General features: G+C 44.0%; 3 non-coding genes across 3 annotated transcripts; all 3 read right to left on the bottom strand.

The window, feature by feature from the left end:
- Positions 1 to 374: 374 nt before the first annotated feature.
- trnav-cac (transfer RNA valine (anticodon CAC)) lies at positions 375 to 447 on the bottom strand. Its single transcript has one exon. It is a non-coding gene; the product is annotated as a tRNA-Val (tRNA).
- Positions 448 to 2,133: 1,686 nt separating this feature from the next.
- trnav-cac (transfer RNA valine (anticodon CAC)) lies at positions 2,134 to 2,206 on the bottom strand. The gene has a single exon. It is a non-coding gene; the product is annotated as a tRNA-Val (tRNA).
- A 3,423-nt stretch (positions 2,207 to 5,629) lies between these two features.
- Positions 5,630 to 5,702, bottom strand: trnav-cac (transfer RNA valine (anticodon CAC)). The gene has a single exon. It is a non-coding gene; the product is annotated as a tRNA-Val (tRNA).
- Between the last annotated feature and the right edge of the window lie 3,120 nt (positions 5,703 to 8,822).

An 8,822-nucleotide genomic window follows, 5' to 3' on the forward strand; every position in this document is an offset into this window, starting at 1 on the left:
TCATCCCTCTCGCCATTTCCTGGTGAGTCCCCGACTGCCCTGCCTCCGACTGAACATGTCAGGTCGGCCAAAATGAACGCCGACAGACCCTCAGATTGACGACGGCACGGGACACACCGAACACACTCGAGTCACCAACCTCGCCAGACTGTCCAACGGCCGATTATCGGCTTGGTGTAGCTTTAGGCGAACGTGATAACCACTACACTACGGAAACCCTGAGGATCAACACGATGCATTCAGGAACAAATAGGAAACTGGACTCAAACTCTCATCACTTCACTTTCAATTTTTTTACGTAACATTGGCTCGCGTAAGCTCGGATGCAGCGACTGTAAAATACCCCTTACAGTTAGGTGGCGCTACGACAATAATGTTTCCGCCCGGTCTCGAACCGGGGACCTTTCGCGTGTGAGGCGAACGTGATAACCACTACACTACGGAAACTGCCACATATGAGAACAGCGACATAGTTTGGAAAATACATAATGGAAAAACACCTGTAAAGCAACATGTAAATGACCTGGGGTCTCATTTATAAAACTGTGCGTGGGATCCTCACTATAAGGGTAACGACGCCCAAAAAGCCTAAAATGGCGTGCGCCGAAAAAAGTCAGATATATAAACCGTGTGTACACACACCTGTAAGCAATGTTCCCTTTATAAATCACAGATTGACTACAAGTGGGCGTACGTGGATTTTTTATTTTAACCATAGTCAATGCAAAGCAACTCGTGAATGCTGATCAGTATGTCAATGACCCTGGAAGTTCTTTCGTTACACCAAATCATGCCGACTGGCGGAGAAAAAAAATAAAAATAAAATAAAAAACTCTCACACGCTAGGGAATTGCTGCCAATTGAATTATGTCGGCCTGTTGTCGCACAGTGTAGGGAAACCGGATCTATAGACTACCATTATTAATAAAATCTTCCAAAACGGCAGGCATTACGGAACTCAGGGACGGCCAGACGTATATAATAAGATTTAACAGAACTATATATTATATCCAAACAAGCCTTAGTGATGAAGTTGAAGATTATATATTATATTTATTTACCTCACCCCGTGGTGGATTTGGTGCAGGTGTAGTCATCAATGCTGTCCATGTCATCGCTCACACACTTCCACAGGAGCATATCTCAGGAACTGCATCCAAGAAGAAAAACCTGACTCTTCTTTGGTCTTTCCTAGCAGCTGTAGACATCGTCTGCTGTCACTGCATCCCTTCTCTGTGAAGACGCAACAGGTTTAATTAGGTTAACAGAGAGTTCATAATCCTACAGAGTTTCTACAGGTTTCTATATGTCAACTTTAAAGTGCCCCTCAGAAAGGCAATTCATAGTGGGGCCAGCAAAGCAAAATAAAAGAAAAAAACTCCTGGTACTAACGTAATACACAATTTAACAACTACAAGATAAAAGCTAGCTAGCTAAATACACAGGTTAACAGCTAGCTTGCTAAATACACAGGTTAACAGCTAGCTTGCTAAATACACAGATTAACAGCTAGCTTGCTAAATACAAGAAACAGCTAGCTAGCTAAATACAAGAAAAAGATAGGTAGCTAGCTAAATACACAGGCTAACAGCTATCTAGCTAAATACACAGGTTAAAAGGTAGCTAGCTAAATACAAGAAACAGCTAGCTAGCTAAATACAAGGCTTCAGGCTGCACTAGATCCATCTGCAATTGAAGAAGAAATATTATGGAGGATGCGGGCATCGATCCCGCTACCTCTCACATGCTAAGCGAGCACTGTACCATTTGAGCTAATCCCCCACAAGGCTGTTCATTTTAAGACGTCACGTACAGGCCTCCTCTGAGCTGGACGTGCCTCCACCTAGTCCTGGGTCTTCCCGAGACCTCCTCCCAGCTGGATGTGTCTCCACCTAGTCCTGGGTCTTCCCCAAGGCAGTACTTTTCACGAAGAATAACAAGGCTGATAGGAAGTGAAGTTGGCTAACGTAGAACATGTTGAGCTGTTGATGCTAACTGTTAGCCTCTCCCGAGGGAAGCTAACGTTAGCTTTTAGCCCAGCGGGCTACATAAACATTGTTTTGCACACAGAAGACACATTTAAGACTTAGAAACCAAACACCGAAACTTCCTATCGTAGGGAAAAGAGAACAATGTTTCCGCCCGGTCTCGAACCAGGGACCTTTCGCGTGTGAGGCGAACGTGATAACCACTACACTACGGAAACCCTGTGAGGTAAGTGGGATGCGTTCAGGTACACATAGGAAACTAGCCTGATGCTGCATTAGTAGAGAAAGAACAGCACAACAGTATGTTTGTTTCAAAGTCACTGTTCCACTATCTTCAATGCGACTATTATCGCCTTCACACCCCCAACCGGCCCCGTCAGACACCGCCTACCAAGAGTCTGGGTCTGCCGAGGTTTCTTCCCAAGAGGGAGTTTTTCCTCGCCACTGTCGCAATAGCCATTTATAATGCTTGCTCTTGAGGGAATTACTGTAATTGTTGGGGCTTTGTAAATTGTAAATTATAGAGTGTGGTCTAGACCTACTCTATCTGTAAAGTATCTCGAGATAACTCTGTTATGATTTGATACTATGAATAAAATTGAATTGAAATTGAAAAAGGAAAACACACACTACTAATACTGCCCTGCAAAGGCAAAAGACTGTAACTCGAGTGTGAAACTGAGAAAAATTACTTTAAAGTTTCTGTTTTGTTGGTTTTAACATCACGGTGGCACAGTAACATCTCTCTTGATGCCTGGCTAAACAAAGTCAGAACACCTGAACTCAACTTCTAGCTAATTACAAGAGACAGCTAGCTAGCTAAATACACAGATTAACAGCTACCTTGCTAAATACAAGAAACGGCTAGCTAGCTAAATACACAGATTAACAGCTAGCTAGCTAAATACACCATGGATGTATTAAGAGAACTGGATACAGTGTTCAGGTGAAGCCCCGTACGTTCCAATGAGAGTGCTCAAAAGCGCATTAAGACAACATGGAGCTCGGCTTTTCCGCATTCTTGTCCCATGACGTCACGGTGGACACGTGCACTAGCAACAATTTGTTTGTGTTGTTGTAGCAACCGGTAGCAACATGCTCGTTCATGAGCTTATCTCCCGTGTCTCTTACAAGTGGCGAACTCATGAACTTGCCGTTTTCATTGTCTAAAATATTCACTAACGTTAAACATTGTGTTTTCGTTGTTCCCGATCGTTTACATGCTTAGCTAAATAAACGATAGATGTATTTAGCTAGCTAGACAACCAAGGAGATTTAATCATTATGTCGTGCTACTAGCTAGCTAGCTACTAGCTAGCGCTAGCAGTTAGCCTGCAGTTTGGTGAACAGAGCTCATCCATGGCTTCATCTCTCATCCACGTTACAAGCTTTACAGCATACAGCCCTCGGATGGATCATAAGAGAGAACCAGGGCGGTGTAATCACTATGTCTGTAGTAACATTATGTAGGCATGATCTTAATACAGCCATGCTAGCTGACCCTGATGTTAGCAACTAGCTAGTTAGCCGATAGCCCCGACAGTTTGGGAAACGCTAATGACGTTACATCCACATAACAGGCTTTACAACATACATACATCCCTCGGATGTATCATAACTTCATAAGATAATACCATGGACGGATTAATAGAACACATGATGAATTACAACCACTAGCTATATCCATTATTACAGCTAGCTACAGGACCTCGTGAGAACAGTCATGTGAGTGGGCGTGCGCAGTCCCGTGGGTCTGTTCGCGCGTCCATTATGCGCGTTCATCATTTCAAATGTAATAATTCTGGATTTGCTTCTAGTGAATGTTAAATATGTTAAAAAAGTAACGTTTTAAACAAGGACCATTTCAGTGTTTGGGCTGGTAGGTTGATATACCCCGAAACAAATTATCAGCTCAAATATAGACGTTTCTTTCGCCATGTAATGTCTATGTGAAAAGTCTTTCTGGGCCATGGGGTGCAGTACCACCGTTATCCGCTAAGCCCATGTTGGCATATGGACTTAGCGCTCCTCCTGGGGGCTTGAAATACACAGGTTAACAGCTAGTTAGCTGAATACACAGATTGACAGCTAGCTTGTTAAATACAAGAAACAGCTAGCTAGCTGAATACACAGGTTAACAGCTAGCTAGCTAAATACACAGGTTAACAGCTAGCTTGCTAAATACACAGGTTAACAGCTAGCTTACTAAATACAAGAAACAGCTAGCTAGCTAAATACACAGGTTAACAGCTAGCTACCTAAATACACAGATTAACAGCTAGCTTGCTAAATACAAGAAACAGCTAGCTTGCTAAATACACAGGTTAACAGCTAGCTAGCTACATACACAGGTTAACATCTAGCTAGCTAAATACACAGGTTAACAGCTAGCTTGCTAAATACACAGGTTAACATCTAGCTTGCTAAATACAAGAAACAGCTAGCTAGCTAAATACACAGGTTAACATCTAGCTAACTAATTAAAAGAGACATCTAGTTAGCTAAATACACAGATTAACAGCTAGCTTGCAAGATACAAGAAACAGCTAGCTAGCTAAATACACAATTTAACAGATAGCTAGCTAAATACAAGAAATAGCTACCTAGCTAAATACAAGAAACAGCTAGCTAGCTGAATACAAGGCTTCAGGCGGCACTAGATCTGTCTTCAATTGAAGAAGAAACATTTTGGAGGATGCGGGCATCGATTCCGCTACCTCTTGCATGCTAAGCGAGCGCTCTACCATTTGAGCTAATCCCCCACAATGTTTTAGCTAAAGTTGTGCATCTAGGAATCCCCAGACAGCAGCCAAAATGCAGCAACTTCAGGTACGGCAAAGGAAGGACAGTCACGGCTAAAAACTGGTGTTAACCAGACAGCACCTCTCCCGGGCTGTCAGCCGTTCTCTCGGAGTCTCCCTACAAACTAATCTGAAGTGGCTGGAAAAAGGAAAACACACACTACTAATACTGCCCTGCAAAGGCAAAAGACTGTAACTCGCTAGAGTGTGAAACTGAGAAAAATTACTTTAAAGTTTCTGTTTTGTTGGTTTTAACATCACAGTAACATCTCTCTTGATGCCTGGCTAAAGAAAGTCAGAACACCTGAACTCAACTTCAGCGTGCCAGAACGAAGGCAAAGAGCCCTAACAGCTGTTATATAGCATTCTGCTGTGGTTTCTCGTATGGTTTGGGATGTTACGGTTGTTATTAGCTCTTTATTTTCTCGTTAAAACGATCAAATTGACTCACGATATTCATTCACATGATAAAGGAGGTCTCAAATACCCCAAAAGTGACATTAACAAATTTTTGCCCAAATATGATGTCACAGCGTTTTGCCTTTGTAGGGCAGAATACCTCACCCCGTGGTGGATGTGGTGCAGGTGTAGTCATCAATGCTTTCCATGTCGTCGCTCACACACTTCCACAGGAGCATATCTCAGGAACTGCATCCAAGAAGAAAAAACTGACTCGGAAACCCTGTGAGGATCAACATGATGCATTCAGGAACATATAGAAAACTGGACTCAACCTGTCATCACTTAACTTCACATTTTTTTACGTCACATTGGCGCTTGTAAGCTCGGATGCGGCGACTGTGAAACAGCCCTTACAGTTAGGTGGCGCTACGACAATAATGTTTCCGCCCGGTCTCGAACCGGGGACCTTTCGCGTGTGAGGCGAACGTGATAACCACTACACTACGGAAACACTGTGGAGGACAACCTGATGTGTTCAGGAACATATAGGAAACTAGCTTCACTTTACTTCACTTCTGAAATTAGTGGGGCCAGCCAAGCACAAGTACATTGTCCAATCTAAAGTTCCCTGCTGTCAAGAGTAGTGTTTACTAGCTAACGGTAGACTAATGTTCCCTGCTGCCAAGAGTAGTGTTTACTAGCTAACTGTAGGCTAACGTTACCTGCTGCCAAGAGTAGTGTTTACCAGCTAACTGTAGGCTAACGTTAGCTGCTGCCAAGAGTAGTGTTTACTATCTAACTGTAGGCTGACGTTTCCTGCTGCCTAGAGTAGTGTTAACTAGCTAATGGTAGGCTAACGTTCCCTGCTGCCAAGAGTAGTGTTTACTAGCTAACTGTAGGCTAACGTTACCTGCAGCCAAGAGTAGTGTTTACTGGCTAACGGTAGGCTAACATTCCCTGCTGCCAGGAGTAGTGTTTACTAGCTAACGGTAGACTAACGTTCCCTGCTGCCAAGAGTAGTGTTTACTAGCTAACTGTAGGCTAACGTTCCCTGCTGCCAAGAGTAATGTTTACTAGCTAATGGTAGACTAAGGTTCCCTGCTGCCAAGAGTAGTGTTTACTAGCTAACTGTAGGCTAACGTTCCCTGCTGCCAAGAGTAGTGTTAACTAGGTAACGGTAGACTAATGTTCCCTGCTGCCAAGAGTAGTGTTAACTAGCTAATGGTAGGCTAACGTTCCCTGCTGCCAAGAGTTGTGTTAACTAGCTAATGGTAGGCTAAGGTTACCTGCTGCCAAGAGTAGTGTTTACTAGCTAATGGAAGGCTAACGTTACCTGCTGCCAAGAGTAGTGTTTACCAGCTAAAGGTAGACTAACGTTACCTGCTGCCAAGAGTAGTGTTTACTAGCTAACGGAAGACTAACGTTACCTGCTGCATAGAGTAGTGTTAACTAGCTAATGGTAGGCTAACGTTACTTGCAACAAGAGTACTGTTTACTAGCTAACGGTAGTCTAACGTTCCCTGCTGCCAAGAGTAGTGTTAAGTAGCTAACGGTAGGCTAACATTACCTGCTGCCAAGAGTAGTGTTTACTAGCTAACGGTAGACTAACGTTCCCTGCTGCCAAGAGTAGTGTTAACTAGCTAATGGTAGGCTAACGTTACCTGCTGCCAAGAGTAGTGTTTATTAGCTATAGGTAGGTTAACGTTACCTGCTGCCAAGAGTAGTGTTTACTAGCTAACGGTAGACTAACGTTACCTGCTGCCAAGAGTAGTTTTTACTAGCTAAAGGTAGGCTAACGTTCCCTGCTGCCAAGAGTAGTGTTTACTAGCTAACGGTTGACTAACGTTCCCTGCTTCCAAGACCAGTGTCAGAGCCTGTCTATGGAGAGCCTGTTCACTCCCTATCTCACTCTCTATTAGCCCCATTGTACCAGCCCGGAATTTTCCGAGAGTGGAAGTTCTCCCCTTATTAGACATTCTCTGGTAGTGTTAACCAGCTAACGGTAGGCTAACGTTACCTGCTACCAAGGGTAGTGTTTACTAGCTAACGGTAGGCTAACATTCCCTGCTGCCAAGAGTAGTGTTTACTAGCTAACGGTAGACTAACGTTACCTGCTGCCAAGAGTAGTGTTTACTAGCTAACGGTAGACTAACGTTACCTGCTGCCAAGGGTAGTGTTTACTAGCAAACGGTAGGCTAACGTTCACTGCTGCCAAGAGTAGTGTTTACTAGATAACGGTAGGCTAACGTTCCCTGCTGCCAAGAGTAGTGTTAACTAGCTAACGGTAGGCTAACGTTACCTGCTGCCAAGAGTAGTGTTTACTAGCTAACGGTAGGCTAACGTTACATGCAGCCAAGAGTAGTGTTTACTAGCAACTGTAGGCTAATGTTTCCTGCTGCCAAGATTAGTTTTTACTAGCTAACGGTAGGCTAACGTTCCCTGCTGCCAAGAGTAGTGTTTACTAGCTAACGGTTGACTAACGTTTCCTGCTTCCAAGAGTAGTGTTTACTAGCTAACAGTAGTCTAATGTTCCCTGCTGCCAAGAGTAGTGTTAACCAGCTAACGATAGGCTAACGTTCCCTGCTGTCAAGAGTAGTGTTAATTAGCTGACGGTACGCTAATGGTATGTGACCACGCCCACTTACTCATGCCACGCCCCCTTTCATAACAAGAGTAGTGTTTACTAGCTAACGGTTGACTAACGTTCCCTGCTTCCAAGAGTAGTGTTTACTAGCTAACAGTAGTCTAATGTTCCCTGCTGCCAAGAGTAGTGCTAACCAGCTAACGGTAGGCTAACGTTCCCTGCTGTCAAGAGTAGTGTTAATTAGCTGACGGTACGCTAATGGTATATGACCACGCCCACTTACTCATGCCACGCCCCCTTTCATAACAAGAGTAGTGTTTACTAGCTAACGGTTGACTAAGGTTCCCTGCTTCCAAGAGTAGTGTTTACTAGCTAACGGTAGTCTAACGTTCCCTGCTGCCAAGAGTAGTGTTAAGTAGCTAACGGTAGGCTAACATTACCTGCTGCCAAGAGTAGTGTTTACTAGCTAACGGTAGACTAACGTTCCCTGCTGCCAAGAGTAGTGTTAACTAGCTAATGGTAGGCTAACGTTACCTGCTGCCAAGAGTAGTGTTAACTAGCTAATGGTAGGCTAACGTTACCTGCTGCCAAGAGTAGTGTTTACTAGCTAACGGTAGACTAACGTTACCTGCTGCCAAGAGTAGTTTTTACTAGCTAAAGGTAGGCTAACGTTCCCTGCTGCCAAGAGTAGTGTTTACTAGCTAACGGTTGACTAACGTTCCCTGCTTCCAAGACCAGTGTCAGAGCCTGTCTATGGAGAGCCTGTTCACTCCCTATCTCACTCTCTATTAGCCCCATTGTACCAGCCCGGAATTTTCCGAGAGTGGAAGTTCTCCCCTTATTAGACATTCTCTGGTAGTGTTAACCAGCTAACGGTAGGCTAACGTTACCTGCTACCAAGGGTAGTGTTTACTAGCTAACGGTAGGCTAACATTCCCTGCTGCCAAGAGTAGTGTTTACTAGCTAACGGTAGACTAACGTTACCTGCTGCCAAGAGTAGTGTTTACTAGCTAACGGTAGACTAACGTTACCTGCTGCCAAGGGTAG

This window comes from Perca flavescens, chromosome 13 (assembly GCF_004354835.1).
Source record: "Perca flavescens isolate YP-PL-M2 chromosome 13, PFLA_1.0, whole genome shotgun sequence".
NCBI classification, from domain to species: Eukaryota; Metazoa; Chordata; class Actinopteri; order Perciformes; family Percidae; genus Perca; species Perca flavescens.